This window comes from Silene latifolia, chromosome 11 (assembly GCF_048544455.1).
Source record: "Silene latifolia isolate original U9 population chromosome 11, ASM4854445v1, whole genome shotgun sequence".
Taxonomy (NCBI): Eukaryota; Viridiplantae; Streptophyta; class Magnoliopsida; order Caryophyllales; family Caryophyllaceae; genus Silene; species Silene latifolia.
The window spans coordinates 166,597,957-166,614,134 of NC_133536.1; the positions used below are offsets into that span (position 1 = coordinate 166,597,957).

At 42.4% G+C, this 16,178-nt stretch overlaps 1 non-coding gene across 1 annotated transcript; it reads right to left on the reverse strand.

Moving 5' to 3' along the window:
* Positions 1-10,888: 10,888 nt before the first annotated feature.
* Positions 10,889-10,995, reverse strand: LOC141615498 (small nucleolar RNA R71). The gene has a single exon (XR_012529917.1). It is a non-coding gene; the product is annotated as a small nucleolar RNA R71 (small nucleolar RNA).
* Positions 10,996-16,178: the final 5,183 nt, after the last annotated feature.

Sequence of the window (16,178 nt, forward strand, 5' to 3'; positions counted from 1 at the left end):
GGGCGCAGTGAGACTGAGTGACCTAGATGGGGAGGACTTTACAAACCCGACCAACCTAGACCAACTCAAGAAATACTACCCTTGAACCCTAGCAACCAACGACCTAGCCTAGTTTTACAACTAGCAACGACCTCAACCATATTCAAGTCAAGTTCCTCAATGTGTTCTGATTTGAAATTGTATGTTTTATCGAGTCTAAGCTGCGACACCTTGCCCGTTTTGAATGTCCTTTGATCTGTCAAAGGCAACATCCATTTGCACTAAAACAAACCCACTGAACTACGAGCATGGTTTGATTTCACCTCTTCAGGTGAATACGTAGGTAGTCCCTCTTATGCCTGAGGGATACAACCACAAAGCCAAAATCAAAGTTACAAATCATTCTGAACTACGATCATGGTTTGATTTCACCTCTTCGGGTGACGTAGGCAGTCCTTTCTTTCACAAGAAGGATACAACCATTCCCACAATAAAAAAAAAACATTACCCACATACAAAACCATCCCAAAAAAAAAGAAAGGGAAAACCAGTCCCTTTCCCACCAACATACAAAAGTGAGCCTTTCTCCCTTTCCACAAAATACCGCTTTCCCGAGTGCAAATGTTTAGGACGATTCAAATCGAATTACCTTTACAAAATGGATGGAAGAAACAAGCATTCACAATTTTCGACACGGGCAATCCTCTTATTTAATTAATAATGGGAGGGATTACAATTTCAACAACAAACAAAGCTCGACGAGTCTACAACTTGTCAAAGCTAAGGTGTCAACTAACACACCTCACATAATAAAACTAGCACAAAACACACAACAGCTAGCTAGTACAACATAATAAAAACTCACAACAATATTACAACATAATAATAAAGTGGGTAATGGAGGTTTTCACTCTTCTATTCTACCCTCGCCTTTTCCTTCGGGGTACATCTTCCCCTTACTCTTCTTGTTGGCCCGCCTAGCATAGATTTCCTCCTCGGAAAGGATCCTCAATGGATCTAAGACGGCGATGGCCTCCGGTCTAGCACAACCCGATATTCGACCCAAGACGAACCAATGCACGGCCCACCATATTCTTGGAGCCGGAACTCCTCCTTTTCGGTGGTCTTAACACATCGGGAGTAACTCCATCAATATACTCCTCAAAGAAGGCACGGTTGGCCTTCCCAACCTCTCGGTACTTCAAGTCGACAACCTCGTCCTTACGAAATTTGGATCTCTCTTCCAAGGATGGAGCTCGTGACCATTTGACATAAGCGGGAGTCACCCATGTCGTGACAACGGGGTTTGGTACCTCCCAAAGTGGCCGAGTGGCCCACCATCTTTAGAAGAACTCCACAAGCTCGGAATTCCGGAAAACATTCTCTTGGACAAGAGTATCTTGAGCGGGCACCTTTTGTTGACACCCCATTTGCCTCATGAGCCTTTCGGGATAAATGAAGGAAACAACCTTCAAGCCCACCGCCATCAGAGAACGAGGACTAACACCCGAAGCGGGCAACCCCGTGAAGGACCTCAAGTTCCACCACGGCACCACCCAACGGATATGAGGACCACCCTCCTCCGCCAATCTTGCGGCCCAATAGGCCTCGGTGGAAGCAAAACTATCCGGGTATAACTTATTCCTCATAGTAAGGTGACGGAAGGAGTAAGAAGAAGGATTAACCGGAGGCTTTACATACCTTAACCTCTCCAATAGCCACACTTGGAGGATCCTTGGGGATCCAAAAGAGGGAGTTTCTCCACAAGAGCCTTCCTTGTCCAAAGCTTGGATAATCTCTCCAAGCACCAACCATGATGGATCTCTACCATGCTCCATTTGCTCAATCACATGGATAAGGGTCATGCTACCATGGCATCTTGGCCCCTCCTTCTTCAAGACATCAACAAAGAGGTACACATGGACGAGGCAAAAGGCAAGAGCCCTTCTCCTAGCCACCTCCGAGACATTAGCATCTAATCGGTTTGAAAAGATGTTGATAAGAGCCAACATGTCCACACCATGTGGAGCAAAAAGAAAGTTGATTTGGCTTGTTGACAAGCCCAACATGGAACGGAATTTCTCCTTGTAGCACAACCAAGTCGGAGGAAGCACCGGAACACAACCCGGCCACCCACCAATGGCTCCAACTTCTTCGGCAAGAGGACAAAGCTCACGTTTCGGGAAAACGAAAACATGGTGTTTCGAATCCCAAAACCGAGAACATGCTTCAAGAAATGAAGGTTGCACCTTGACTTGACGGAGCACCAACAATTGACCAACTCCCATGCAAGCGAGTTGATACTTTTCGGGAGGCGACAAATCCCGGCACCATTGTCGCAATGCGTTCTCAAAAGCATCCATGAAATATTTTTGTGGAAGAAGAGGAGGTTTTGTAAAGATGATTTTGTGTTTCGGATAATGAAACAATGAAGCACGAACGTCCCTATTTATACAAAATGATCAGCGCATTTTTCAGAAAAAGGGGAGAGCCGGCTTCAATCGCCAGGCTGCTCGCGCCTCTTTGAGGCTTCTCCAGGATTCCCGCTATTGACTTGTCTCTTTCAACATGTGTTTTCTCCTAACACCTCAAACCTCCCGCCAGGAAACTCGCGCCTCTTCGGGATTATCCGGGACATTTTGTGTTTCCTCACACTCACATTTCCTTGTTTTTGCGTTTTACGAAATCCGACACGGTTTCCATGACGCAGATTTAAACATACGGATTTTTCTTTCTTTTTTAAGGGGCGAAGGGCTAGTCGCCCCGATCCGCGATGGATCGTTTCCATGTCAGTCGAAATTCCGAAATTTTTTCTCTTTTTCGCAATTTTCCGGCAAAAATCAAAATCGAAGATTGATAACACGACATCAATTTTCCTCAAAAATTCAAGCACTCACAAATTCGAGTCTTGACCTCAAAAATCAAATATACTCGCAAAAATCCTTTTCTAAAAATTCTTTCCTGACGGTTTGAGTTTGAATTTTTCGAGTCAATTTCAATAATTTCGATGCAATTTAATTCACAACACGAGTTAATTGCTCAAATTTTCAAATCATTTCCTTTGAATTCCAAACACGACGACTTGTCACGGAATTTTCAAAAGTCATTTCAAAATTTCAATTTTAACTTCAAGTCATTTTGGTTAATTTTGATTTTCAAACAAATGCTTTACGTGTTTTCAATCAAAATGCTTCTTCGTGTTTGCGTTTATGTAGATGTGCTATCTGTTGCCTGTTTTCTACACTAACGATGCAGGAACTGGTGCAAAGCAAAAGGAGAATCAAACAACCGGCAGCGCTTCTCCGAAACACAACACAAAAAAGCCAAAAATCACAAAATAAACCACAATCCAAAATCACATATACACAAACTGCCTCACGCAAAATGTAAATATGTACAGACAAGAGTCCAAGACACGGACAAACTACAATAAATACTCGACGTCTCCCGTCGGACCATTTTGTATATATTGGAGTCGCCGCCAACGCAGACACCACCACCTGCTCAGGCTCCCTCTCCGGAGAACTCTCTAGCGTCTCCTCCTCCATCACAACGCGAGCCTCCTCGGCTGCTACAGCCCCTCCAGGATCGACTTCCTCCTCCAAAGCCTCAACGACGGACCCCATAGGTCCCAGACGATACCCTACGATAAAAAAAACAAACAAAAAAACGTCAGCCGGAATTTCGGCATTACGACGGCATGAAATGGATGAATCCAAACAAAAAAACAACCTGCAATACAAAACAAGGGCAATCCCGCCCAAAATCCAACCAAACAAAACCATTCACAACAAACAAACAAAAATAACTCGCCCCTCTTTTCAAGCAAAAGACGAGTCAAAACCAAAAAAAACGGCATTTCGAGACCCATACAAGGTCCGCCTACAAACCAAAATACATTCCCGACACAATGGGGTATTTTTCTACGGCTCAAAAAGGCAATTCATACGCTAATTTGAGCCCAACCCGGTCAAAATTCAAAAACGACCGCAAAAAGGCAAACGTGATTTTATCACGCCTCAAAACGACCTAAATTATCAATAAGGTCCATTTCAAGGCAAACTGACTCAATTCAAGCCCAAACAGGCGCTTATTTTGTCAGACGTAAGACCGTCACAAAAGGCAAAAATCCAATTTTTCCCACAAATATCCAACGAAGGTCCATAAATGGCGAATACTGGTTTCTTGCCTCACTCACGTTTTTCGAGCATAATGAGACGGTTTCTTGCCTCACTCACGTTTTTCGAGCATAGGGAGCGGGAACGGGGACAAAAATGCAAACTAAAAGCACCCCTATACTCCTAAACAGGTTTCTAACCTAATGCAAGCATCAATTTCACTCGAAATGGGCTCAATCAAAAACGCCCAATTCGATTTTCTAGGGTAAAATTCGCCCTAATTCAATTAAGCTAAAGATCAACAAATTTGAATGGATTCAAGAGGAAGTACTTACCTTGAGATGACATTGTTGATAATGGCACGAGTAGAAGCTAGCAAGGGTCCTTCAAATGGCGATTTTTGCGGGTTTTTGTGTCGAAAGGAAGAAGATGAAGTGAGGTTGATATGCGGACCAACCTCGCGTCTTTTACAGAAAAATAGGGAAGCCCCTTTGGTTCGCCAGGTGGCTCGCGCCTAAACTAGGCCTCCCCTTTGCTCTTTCAGCGGATTTTGGGCTTTAGTCCAATTTTCCGTGATAAACTTCAAGTTTTCATTCGACGATATTAAAGGTCGTCATTTTCTCAAAAACAAATAGTGAAAACTCAAATTCACTATTTTCGAAGGCTTTAAACGACGGCACATAAACCGTCCCTCCAATCGAATAGTGAAAATTTAAATTCGCTATTTTCAAAAAATTTCAAGCAAACGGCGATCAAAACCGCCAATTTCAAAAATAATGGTGAAATCAAAATTCATAATTTCCCTTCAAAATTTCGAAAATGATAGCGAAAATTCAAAAACCGCTATTTCTCCAAATTTTAAGCGACGACAATTAAAACCGTCATTTTCAAGATAATAGTTGGGAATTGAATTCCACTATTCTCATCAAATGTCAACGGCGGCACATAAACCGTAACTTCAATTAATAGTGAAGATTCCAAATTCACTATTTCCATCAAATGTCAACGGCGGCACATAAACCGTCACTTCAATTAATAGTGAAGATTCCAAATTCACTATTTCTTACAAACGTCAACGGCGGCATATAAACCGTCACTTCAAAACGCAATAGCAAACTCAAAATTGCTATTTTCCTTCAAAATTAAAACAAACGGTGATCAAAACCACCACTTCAAGTTCAAAGAGGAACGACGAATGGTGAAGATGCAAAATTCACTATTCTTTCAAATACCAGCAAGGGGCTTCCTCGCGGAACCCGCTCATTCCAAAAACAGTGATAGTGAAAATCCATACTCACTATTCCCACAGCGGCATCACGAGTTCGCTACTTTCAAAACAAGCCCATTTGACGCGGCTATTCCCATGGTCCATTAACCGACCGTACCATGGCTCGCGAGCCTTTGTCCGCAACCTTCCAAGGACTCATCCCGAAAATGCCTCGGGTACATTTCCTTATCATGGCTGGCGAGCCTTTGTCCGCAACCTTTCAAGGACAAATCCCGAAGATGCCTCGGGCATATTTCCTTACCGCAGCTGGCGAGCCTTTGTCTGCAAACGCGCAAGGACATATCCGAAGATGCCTCAGGTATGACTCCTTCTTATGGCTGGCGAGCCTTTGTACGTAGTCTAACGGACTTTAAACGACCCGCACGGATAGTCGACAGACTCTAAACTGTTCCCGACGACAGGTCCTTGACTCGTACCCTTGAGTCGCCTTGGCGTCGCCCTTCCCGAAGGCAGGTCCTTGGCCCGAATCCTTTTGAGCCGCCTCGACGTCGCTTGGGTCTCCAGGTTGTAATCTTCGATTGACTTGGAGGCTCTACTTTGACTTTTGCCCTGTCCAAGCCTCAGTCAAAGTGAGGGCTTTGTAGATACCCAGTATCTGCTGAGACTCCAACAAACACCCGATGATTATCAGACTACAACATGTTTTGGAATCGCGGCGTTTGATCGACAATTTGTGTACAACTTTACGTCGGAAAACTTAAAACGATTTCGAAAATAAAACATTTCAAACATTTCAAAAATACCTGGAGTGTTTAATGCACGACGACGGGATCGCAATGACACTAACTAGAGTCAAAACCGACACCGGACCAAAATCCGACTCAAAAATTCAAATCCCGACTCCAACAACGAGTCAAACCGAGTCAACCACCAAAAAAAAAATTTCCAAACCTTCTACCTTATGTTTTCCCGGATTCATGTTGGTCAAGTACCAAACATATGACTACAAAACCTAGGATAGAACAAATCATGATTGCGTTTGTTGTGAAAGTGACAACACAACTCGAAGAACCGCAACGTGGCTCGCGCCTCTTTCAGCAGCCCAAGTGGCCACGTCGCTCAAAACTCACACAACCACTCATTATCCTATAAATACCCCTCAAATGCCATCCATTTGAGAGTTACGCGAGTGTACGCCCCCTCTTTTCTCCCTTAAAATTCTCGACTCGACTTCTTAAGTCACAACCCAACGCGTATTTACGACCTACCGATCGTAAACACGAGCCTTTCACATTGTTTGGTACCGTCATCGTGCATTAAACCACTTGATCGACCATTTCGACCACTACACCATCACTAAACTTTTAAAACACTCTTTTTACTTACCAAAATGGTTTTAAACCGAGTTTTTTCCGATCAAACGAGTTTTTACACTTACGTCGGTCAGTCGCCATAACCAAACATGTAAGTATGAGGGTGTAAAAATCCTCTTTTATTATGTTTTCATTCGTTTCATGACTATAATATGCTAAAACATGCATAACATAAACCAAAACATGGAATAAACGAGCCAAAACTGATTTTTGGTCTGAGACAGAAGCCCCTTAAGTCGCCAACTAGCCCGCGCCTAAATGGGGTATTCAGACCAGAGATTAACCGTGTTTGTTCTCATCATTTCCCTTAATCCATTTTTCATATTTATAATCGGTTTTCACCATTTCAAGTATTTTCGAACCATTGTTAGTTTATTTCACATGTTTTAACCATAAAGCATTTTTCACCCTTGGTTCCTCATACCATGACGGTTAAATCCGTGTTTCGGTGATAATATTTGGTTAATGACATTTAAAAGGTATTTTAAAGCCTTTTATTTCATTTCTTTACATTTTCAAGCAAATATATTAGTCACCGACACAAAGTCATCCTTGGTTCTACTTACCATGCCGGATTTTAACCCGGGTACGATGACGAGTATCGACTAATAACATTCAAATGGACTTAAAACAATTAGTCCATAATCATTTTCATAGCTATTTATGTCAAGTCTGTCAAATCGAACCCGACACCGAATATTATCAAAATAATGATTATTCGAGTCTAGTTCTTCAAATCAACAAATGCGGTCTAAACGACCCCTTCAAATCAAACCGGGTTCAAATACCCATTTTCAACAGGTTTTATAACGTTTTATAAAAGGTCAAAACACGGCACATAAACCGTGGGCTAAACCGCACCTAAACAGGCTCTCCATTTCTCATTTTCAAAACCAGAGGGAGGCCCCTTACACCGCCGGCTGGCTCGCGCCTCATATAGCCGTCTGGTACAGGGCCTGTTCCCCTCCAGTATTAGTCTAGGACGATCCCGACTCCGGCTAGCCCGGATATAGGACGGGTCAGATGACTATTTGATTATCCAAAACCATATTTGGAAAATGCCTTTCTAAGACTAATAGATCATGTTATGCACCTTAAACCTAATACGGTAAATGGATGTTTAATTTCCGTCTTGCATGCAAATCAATCATTAATCCAACTCGACATCTTATACTCGATACTTGGATTAAATCAACCGACTTAGAAAGCTCTCACATGTTAGGTTTAAATTATTGGATGCGCATTCATGCATTTAAACCGTTTTATCAACTTTTGCATTCAACCAACCAAGATCGATCAGTAGAGGCCGCTAACGCGGGCGGGATTGGGTGTCTGATTAAAGGGCTTCCCAATACGTACCTTCACCTCTTACTCAGAAACTTTGGATAGTGGACGACCTTATCCAGGGCGTACGAGAGTCATTCTAGAGATAGGATGCTAAAGAGGGACGATTTCCTTATCTTAAGTACCTATGTCAAACACTGCTTTGTGCTTCGATTTGACCGAGGTATAAAGTGGAATTCGAACGGGTTCCAGGCATCCCACAAATGCTTGGTGGCGACTCCGAACATCTCTATTCATTTCGAGACCCTAACCGAGACGAAACTGACCGATATAAAACGATCCGGTCGAAAGCATCTTTACGCCGCCGAGCGTGGCTTTCAAAAAGTCTGTTGTGTGTCCACAGATCGAAGTGGGCTCGCAGGTGGGCCGTGTCCATAGCTAGAGGTAGTTAAGTGTCCGGAGGAGATGATGGTAGAACAGGCTGCGTTTTACCTAAAGGATGAGGTTGGGGTTTGGTGGCAGAATGAAAAGGAAGGGACTCGTGCATACTATAGAAATATGGGTCAACCTGCAATACCATTGGCAGGATTCAAGAGGGCTATGAGAGATCACTTTTTTTTGGAGCACATTCGCCATTTGTTGAGAGTCGAGTTTGATTCCTTTTTTATGGGTGATAACATGACCGTCACGGAGTACTACCACAGGTTTATCGAGCTGTCATGATATGAAGAGGACATGCAACTGAGTCAACAGAATTTGGCTCTTCGTTTTGAGAGAGGGTTAGCAGTGAAGATCATGGAGAGGCTACAAGCTTGGGTTGTCACTGATCTGAAAGATTTCTATGCAAGGGTGGGGCACGCTGAGGGGCTAGTGGACATGGCCAAGGAGGCCAAAGAAAAGGGTGTTGAAAAGAGAAAGGCTGAGAGTGAGGGTGGCAATCATTCAAGGCACAAGAGGAGCCATTATAATCAGGTTAGGACTTTTTCGGGAGGAGCTAGCTATGGCGAGGGATCTCAAGCTTGGAGAAGCGGCGGCCAGAGTACTAGTGAGAACTGCGGTGGGTCGCATCACAAAAGGTTTGAGTGTACGAGCGTTGCAAGAGGAGGAGGAGGTTTTCCAATGTCATACCAAGGAAACTATTAGCATGCTCCGAGTCAGAGTCTGGCTAGGAATCGACCATCTAGATCGTGAGGTAACGAGGGAGACCAAAGAAACATCAATGGCGGCTATAAACACAATAATGGAGGGTCCGATCAGTGTCCAAAAAACAATGTGACTCAGAACTCGGCGGCTAAGCCTACCACTTCAGCGAATATGGTTCAGGGTGGAGGTCATAAGAAAAACGGTAAAATTTTTATGATGGGCAGGCACGAAGCTGAGGATGATGCCCATGTGGTTACTGGCACATTCCTTATTCATAACACGCCGTCTTTTGTTTTGTTTGATTCAGGGGCAACCCACTCACTTGTGTCTAAGAGTCATGCCTTAGCTATGCGTTTGGGAGAGTATGAGTTGGTAAAAGATAACGTGTTTATACCTTCATGAGAGTCCATGTCTTGTATAAAGTTATACAATGGGGTGTCTATGATGGTTGGTCAAGTAAACTTACCAGTTAATCTGTTAAAGTTTCCTTTGGAGGGGTTTGAGGTTATAGTCAAGATGGATTGGTTGGGTAAGTACGAGTTAAGATAGATTGTCGACAGAAGAGAGTGTTTTTATAAGGGCCTAAGGGAGTCAAAGTGTCATATAAGGGGTTTGTTTTAAAGCCTAAGATGATGTTGATCGCGGGCATGACTTTGAAGTGATGTGATGTGACCAATATTTGAGCATATTTAGTCCCCGAATTAGCCTCGTTCCTATGCTTTTTAGTGCATATTTGGGTCATTTACTATCTTTAGTCCATTGTTTTGCATATTCTTTGAGGTTTTGTTTCCTTGGTAGGAGAGGAGTGCAAACCTTGAATTTTCATGGTAAAATAGAGCTAAATTGATCGAATCTAATGACCAAGCATCAAAGTGAAGACAAGACTAGAAGGCCTTTGTAAATAATGTAGTAGATGGACAATGATGAAGAACATCCTTGCATCTCCGACAAGATCCTTGAGGATTGTTGGAAGAAGAAAAGAAGGAAAGAAGAAAAAGCTTGCTGGACTGGAATCCGCCCATCCCAGCATCGGGACGCTCGTCCAAGAGCTGCACAATCCGAGCATCCCACCTTCCTGGCCGCTCGTCTTCCACCTGCACAATCCGCTCGTCCCGACCCTTTGGCCGAAAATCTAAGTCCGACCAAAAATGGCGCCGTTGCCGGGGATGGTGTTAACTTGATTTGATTTTCTTTGATTGTTATTAGTTGTGTCTTTCTTTGCCTTGGGGAAGTAAAACTACTCAAGGTTTGTTCTAATTATTTTCGAGTTGTTTGATATTTTGCATGTCTAGAAGATCAAAAGTTAACTTGTTACCCATTGATCACGAAATTGAAAGGACTTTGACAACCAATAGAAGACTTTCTAGAAACACTTTGAGAGGTATTGGTGAGGTTGTAGATATTCATTCAAATACTTTTGAGTTCATCAACCCTTTTGCAAGAGAATGTGCGGAGAACCCAACACAAAATCAACCACAAAATCAACCCACAATGCCTAAGTTTTAATCATATTCCGTACCAACCGGGGAGAACCTACCCAATGGTACTCCCACACCACAACACTTAACCGGAAATTTCATTGCAAAATCCGCATTTATCCAATTAGTCAAAAGAAGCCAATTTGGGGGGATGCCTAGTGAAGACCCTCATTCTCACATAAAGACTTTTTGTGACTATTGTGATGCGATTTCACAAACCGGAGTGACTCAAGACCAAATTCGATGGGTCTTATTCCCTTTTTCTACCCTCCGGAAAAGACTAACATGCTAAGAGCCCAAATCACGGGTTTTAAGCAAAGGGACGAAGAATCTTTGTATGAAGCTTGGGAGCGATTCAAAGGAACTTGTCGCTCATGTCCTCATCATGGACTTAGCGAGTGGTTCTTGGTACAACAATTTTGGAATGGTCTTTATGAAGACTCCCGAAACATTCTCAACATGGGATCAAATGGTATGTTCACCGAAGTTGACGATAATCAAACTTGGAACAAGATTGAAGAAAAGGTGGTCCATAATTCACAATATAGTAGACCTCACAAGGCTACTAGAGGAGGAAAGCATGAAGTAGACTCTATTACTCAATTGGGTGCTCAACTTAGTGCTCATATTGATACCAGCAACTTGAAGTTTGAGATGGCTATTGCTAAGCTTGAAGAAGCCTCAAAATCACCAAAGCAACATGTTAATACCATGGTGGCATCTTCATCAATTCCAAGTGGAATATGTGAGAATTGTGGAACTTTGGGACATGACCAAAGTGAATTTAGGGGAACAAGTGAGCAAGTGAATGCTTTTCAAGCATACAAGAGTGGTACCCCTTATTCCAACTATTACAATGAAAACACCAAATTCCATCCAAATCTCTCATACAAGAGCCAAAATGTTCAAAACCCTCAACCAACATACACCCCACCTCCAATGAGAAACCAAAATCAAAGACCCTTTTACAACCAAAACCAAGGTTACCAAAATCAAACTCCATACAATCAACAAAATGACCAAGGTTTTGATGTTCAAAAAGCGGTCCTCCAAATGCAAAAGAATCAACAAGAATTTTTCACTCAAATGCAAAAATATAGCCAAGCAAAGGACATCACCATCAACAACATCCTAGCCCACACAAAAATGTTGGAAACCCAAATGACCCAACTAGCATCTTCAATCTCTCAAAGACCAAAGGGGCCATTACCACCTCAAAGTAATCCCCCAAGACATTAATCGGTTAGTGCCATCCACTTGAGGAGTGGTACAAGATATGAAGGGACAAAGAACCAAGTTGAGGATGACGTTGTGGAGGCTAGTGACAAGGAAAGAGTTGTGCAAAACTCTAGGGAAGAAGAACCCACCAATCAAGAAGTTTCAAAGAAGAATGAAGAAAAGGCCAAAGAGAGGGAGCCCATTGTGATTAGACTTCCATTCCCGAGTCGTCAAGGTAAGCCTAAGTTTGATGACCAACTTGGAAAGTTCATGGAGATTGTGAAGAATTTAGAAGTCTCGATTCCATTCACGGAATTGATCAATCACGTTCCGGCCTATGCAAAGTACATGAAGGACATCCTTACAAAGAAGAAATCAATCCGGAAACTTGAGACTATTGCCTTCACTAAGGTGAGTAGTGCCATCCTTCAAGGGAGTTCACCTCCAAATCTCAAGGATCCCGGAAGTTTCTCCATTCCATGCACTATTGGTGACACTACAATCAACAAAGCTTTATGTGACCTTCGGGAAAGTGTTAGTGTCATGCCATATTCGGTAAGCAAGAGGCTACGAATGGGAGAACTCAAATGCACCAACATCACGCTTCAAATGGCAGATAGATAAAGAAAGACACTTTTAGGGATATGGGAAGATGTTCCCGTGAGAATTGGAAAATTCTTCATCCCGGTGGATTTCGTTATTGTTGACATGGAATAAGAATCCAACATTCCTATTATCTTAGGAAGACCTTTCTTGTACACCGCGGGAGCGGTGATCGATATGAAGTATGGAGAGCTCACCCTTGAAGTGGGAGATGAAGCCATCACTTTCAATCTTGACAAGACCATGAGAGCTCCCCGATTGCATGAGCCATGTTTTATGGTTGATCACTATAGCCGGAAAGATGATAGGAATAAGTTGGAATTTCAATGGAAAAAGAAAGTGGATGATGCTCCATCAAAAGAGCAAGGAAATTACAACAATGAAAGCTTGAAAAGCTCACCCATGACAAGTGAAGAAGAATGCCTCATTGGCCAAGACAAGAAAGAAGGACAGTTGTCTTTATCAAGTCAAGACAATTTTAGTGATCAAGTAGACGAAGTATGCGGTCTTTGGGATGATAAGTTTGAAAGGATATTCAATCCCTATATTGGTAATGCTATGACCCAAGACCATCATGGAGAATGACAAGTGGAAAGGTCTATTGAGGATCTTTATCATGATAATGAACAAGCTTTCGACTACTTCTTCAAGGTGTTGAGTAACATCAACAACACCTTGAACATGCCCCCTTGACATCTCACATTGGATGAGAGTTTGGTGGATTCCTCCCTAAACCACCATTTGTAAATATTCTAACTCCCTAACTTTCATTTCAATTATTGTATTGCATTTTTGTCATTTTTGGATCTACATTTTTATGCCTTGATCAAGATTTTCATCATTTTGAGAGAAGTGAGGGAGGGACTTATGAGTTTATTGATGTGTAGTGCTTTGCCTTAGTATGGGGATAGGAATTGCCTAGGCTATTCATGCCTTTGTAGTGCCCCAAAAATGAAGAACACAAGAATTGAAGAATGAAATGACACGGGTTACGAAGCACCCACGGATGGACCTGAGCTGTGTGGTCAAGGAAGAATCCGAGGGGCCCGAGGGATAATCCGCTCGTCTTGGAAGAACCCGAGCGTCCAAGTCATCAGACGCTCGTCTGGTGAAGCTGCAGAAAATATATTTTGGGTCTGACTGTGAATCCGAGCGTCCCAGCCAGGAATCCGCTCGTCTCAGTCAGGACGGTCGTCCAATAAGAAAGACGCTCGTCTTTTTGCTGCCAAAATTTGGGATTTTTCCTTGGAAAGGAATCCGAGCGTAATAAGCAAAAGACGCTCGTCTCAGCTCAGGAATCCGCTCATATTTCCTGCCGTCCGCTCGTCCCATGGCGTCATTATCTGAACCCAATTTCTGAAGAATCCGAGCGTCCCGACACTAGGTCCGCTCGTCGCCCTCTGCAATTCAAAACCAACGGGTATTTTTAAACCCTCATTTCCCATTCATTCTCATTATTTTAATATACAAACACTACCCAAAACCCCAAAACCCTCATCCTCTCCATCAACAAAAACCAATTTCCTCAACCAAATTAAATCCAAACTTCCTCAAAACAAGAATTAATCACTCCTTTAGCAACAACAAGTGATTCAAACACCAAAATCTTCAAGTTTTAAGTCGATTTTTAGGATACAAGGCAACATTCATTCATCCATAATGCAAGGTTGGAGGTTCAAGAACAAAATCCTCCTATGGAAGCTACTACTTCTACAACTCCGGTCATTTAACAATTATCCGATTATCCGGAGTTAATTTCTACTTCCGACTCCCGTAGGAAGAAGTTTATTCTCTTTGCTAAGAAAACCATCATGCCTACTAAGTTCATTTGTGAAGATGCATTGTCAAAATTGGGTGTTCTTGAGCAAACTAAGACCTTTTTCGAGTCTATGGGGTTGAGTAAATTGTTTACAATGCAAGAATTGACATACTCCTCCCTCACCTTGGAATTTTTTTAGTTCTTTGAAAGTCACAAAGGTGGAGACCCGAACCATTATCTAGTTTCGTCTTGAAAATGTTGATAGATGCTTATCTTATGACGAATTGGGTAAGATATTTTGCCTTACTGATAGCCCGACGTATACAAAGACACCTATCAAGTATGATCCCGCTCCTCTTTGGATGGCAATTTCCGGAAGGAAATTCACACGTTTTCATGATTGTCGTGCTCTCTTGGTCCACCATCAGGGCATTAGAGTATGGCATAAGGTCATTGGGAATACTTTGATAGCTAGGAATGGCACAAATCATCTTACCAAACTCGATTTTATTCTTCTTGAGTCGGCTTTGAACATTGGGAGAGAAATTACCAAGCCATACAATGCTTTACGACTTTTGGTTGATCGATGGCTTAATGTTGATTGTGGCAAAGAAGGCATGGCCTTTATTACCAATGGAGGATTAGTTACCTATTTGGCTAAGCATTTTAACCGGGATTTCAACAAGAACAACACTTATGGACTTGTAAAAGGAGGTCATCTTATCGATTTGCCCACCATGGTTCAAAAGTTTAAATGGGTCAAGAACGACACTCTTGACAACAAATATGGGTGGTTGACAAATGAAGCTAGATCCTTCACATTGGCTAGAAAAATTTGCCGATTGAATGTTCATAGACCGAACTACCTTCTCCCACTCTCCGAAGAAGTTGCCGAGCCCTCCTCTTCCATTATCACCCTACCTTACCCATTTGAGTACCACGAGTTCAACCCCGAAAAGGCCAAGGCGGAAAATGATTACTTGACTCTACTAATGAGGGAAATGCATAAACAAGCTTACAATGATAGAGTTGATGCTTACAAGGCCCAATATCCGCCCCTCCTTCATCTAGCTAGGCAAGGACTTCTCGATCCATCTTGTCCTTTGCCTAGTTGGGCGGATAGGGAAGTATTCTTTCCTAGCACTTCTAGTGGTGTTAGACCGGGTGGAGAGGAGATGGTTGTTGATGAGAGTGGTGACCAAGAAGGTGAAGATGAAGAAGTTCAAGAAGAAGAGGAAAGTGAAGAAGAACAAGAAAGTGAAAGTGAGAGTGGACATGATTCCACATCCTTGGAGGTTGATGATGCCTCAAGTGAGGAAGATGATGATGATGATGACACGATGGGTGAGGACTAGCAAACTTTTGGAGGCTCCACATCTCTTGTTTTTATTTTATCTTGATCATTTTGAGGAGTCCTAGCAACATTAGAGGACTAACACCTTGGCTTCATTAAGGTGTTCATTTTTATTGTTCCCAACTTTTAAAATCCAAAATGACAATTTGTAGTTTCATGCATTGCATTCTATGTGCATGAACTCCCCCAAAATTTTTGACATTAGAAATAGTGTCTATTTTGGTTTGGGGAAGTTTATGCATATGCATTGGGAGCTAATCTAAATTATGCTCTCCACCATAACAAAAACACATGCATCATGTAGTGTAGTTTAGTATAGTTTGCATTTAGTTTAGAAATCATGCATATTCATGTAAATTGCATAATTTCCTATCGTATTGGCCATTGAGGACAATGCCCATATGGTCAGACTCACTTGGAGTTAATTTCGGTTACTTGTCGTTAGGAGCACCTAGACCAAAATAATATTTATATCTCCACAAACAACTCTACTATTAGTAAAGAGGTAAGTAAAGGTCGGATCCCAAGGGACGGGTATTGATGTAGGATTTTCGATTGCAAGTAGTGGTGTCTAAGGGTGTCACGATTTGGGTTGAGATAAGAAGATCACTAAACTAAATAGCAAAAAGTAAACAAGCAAG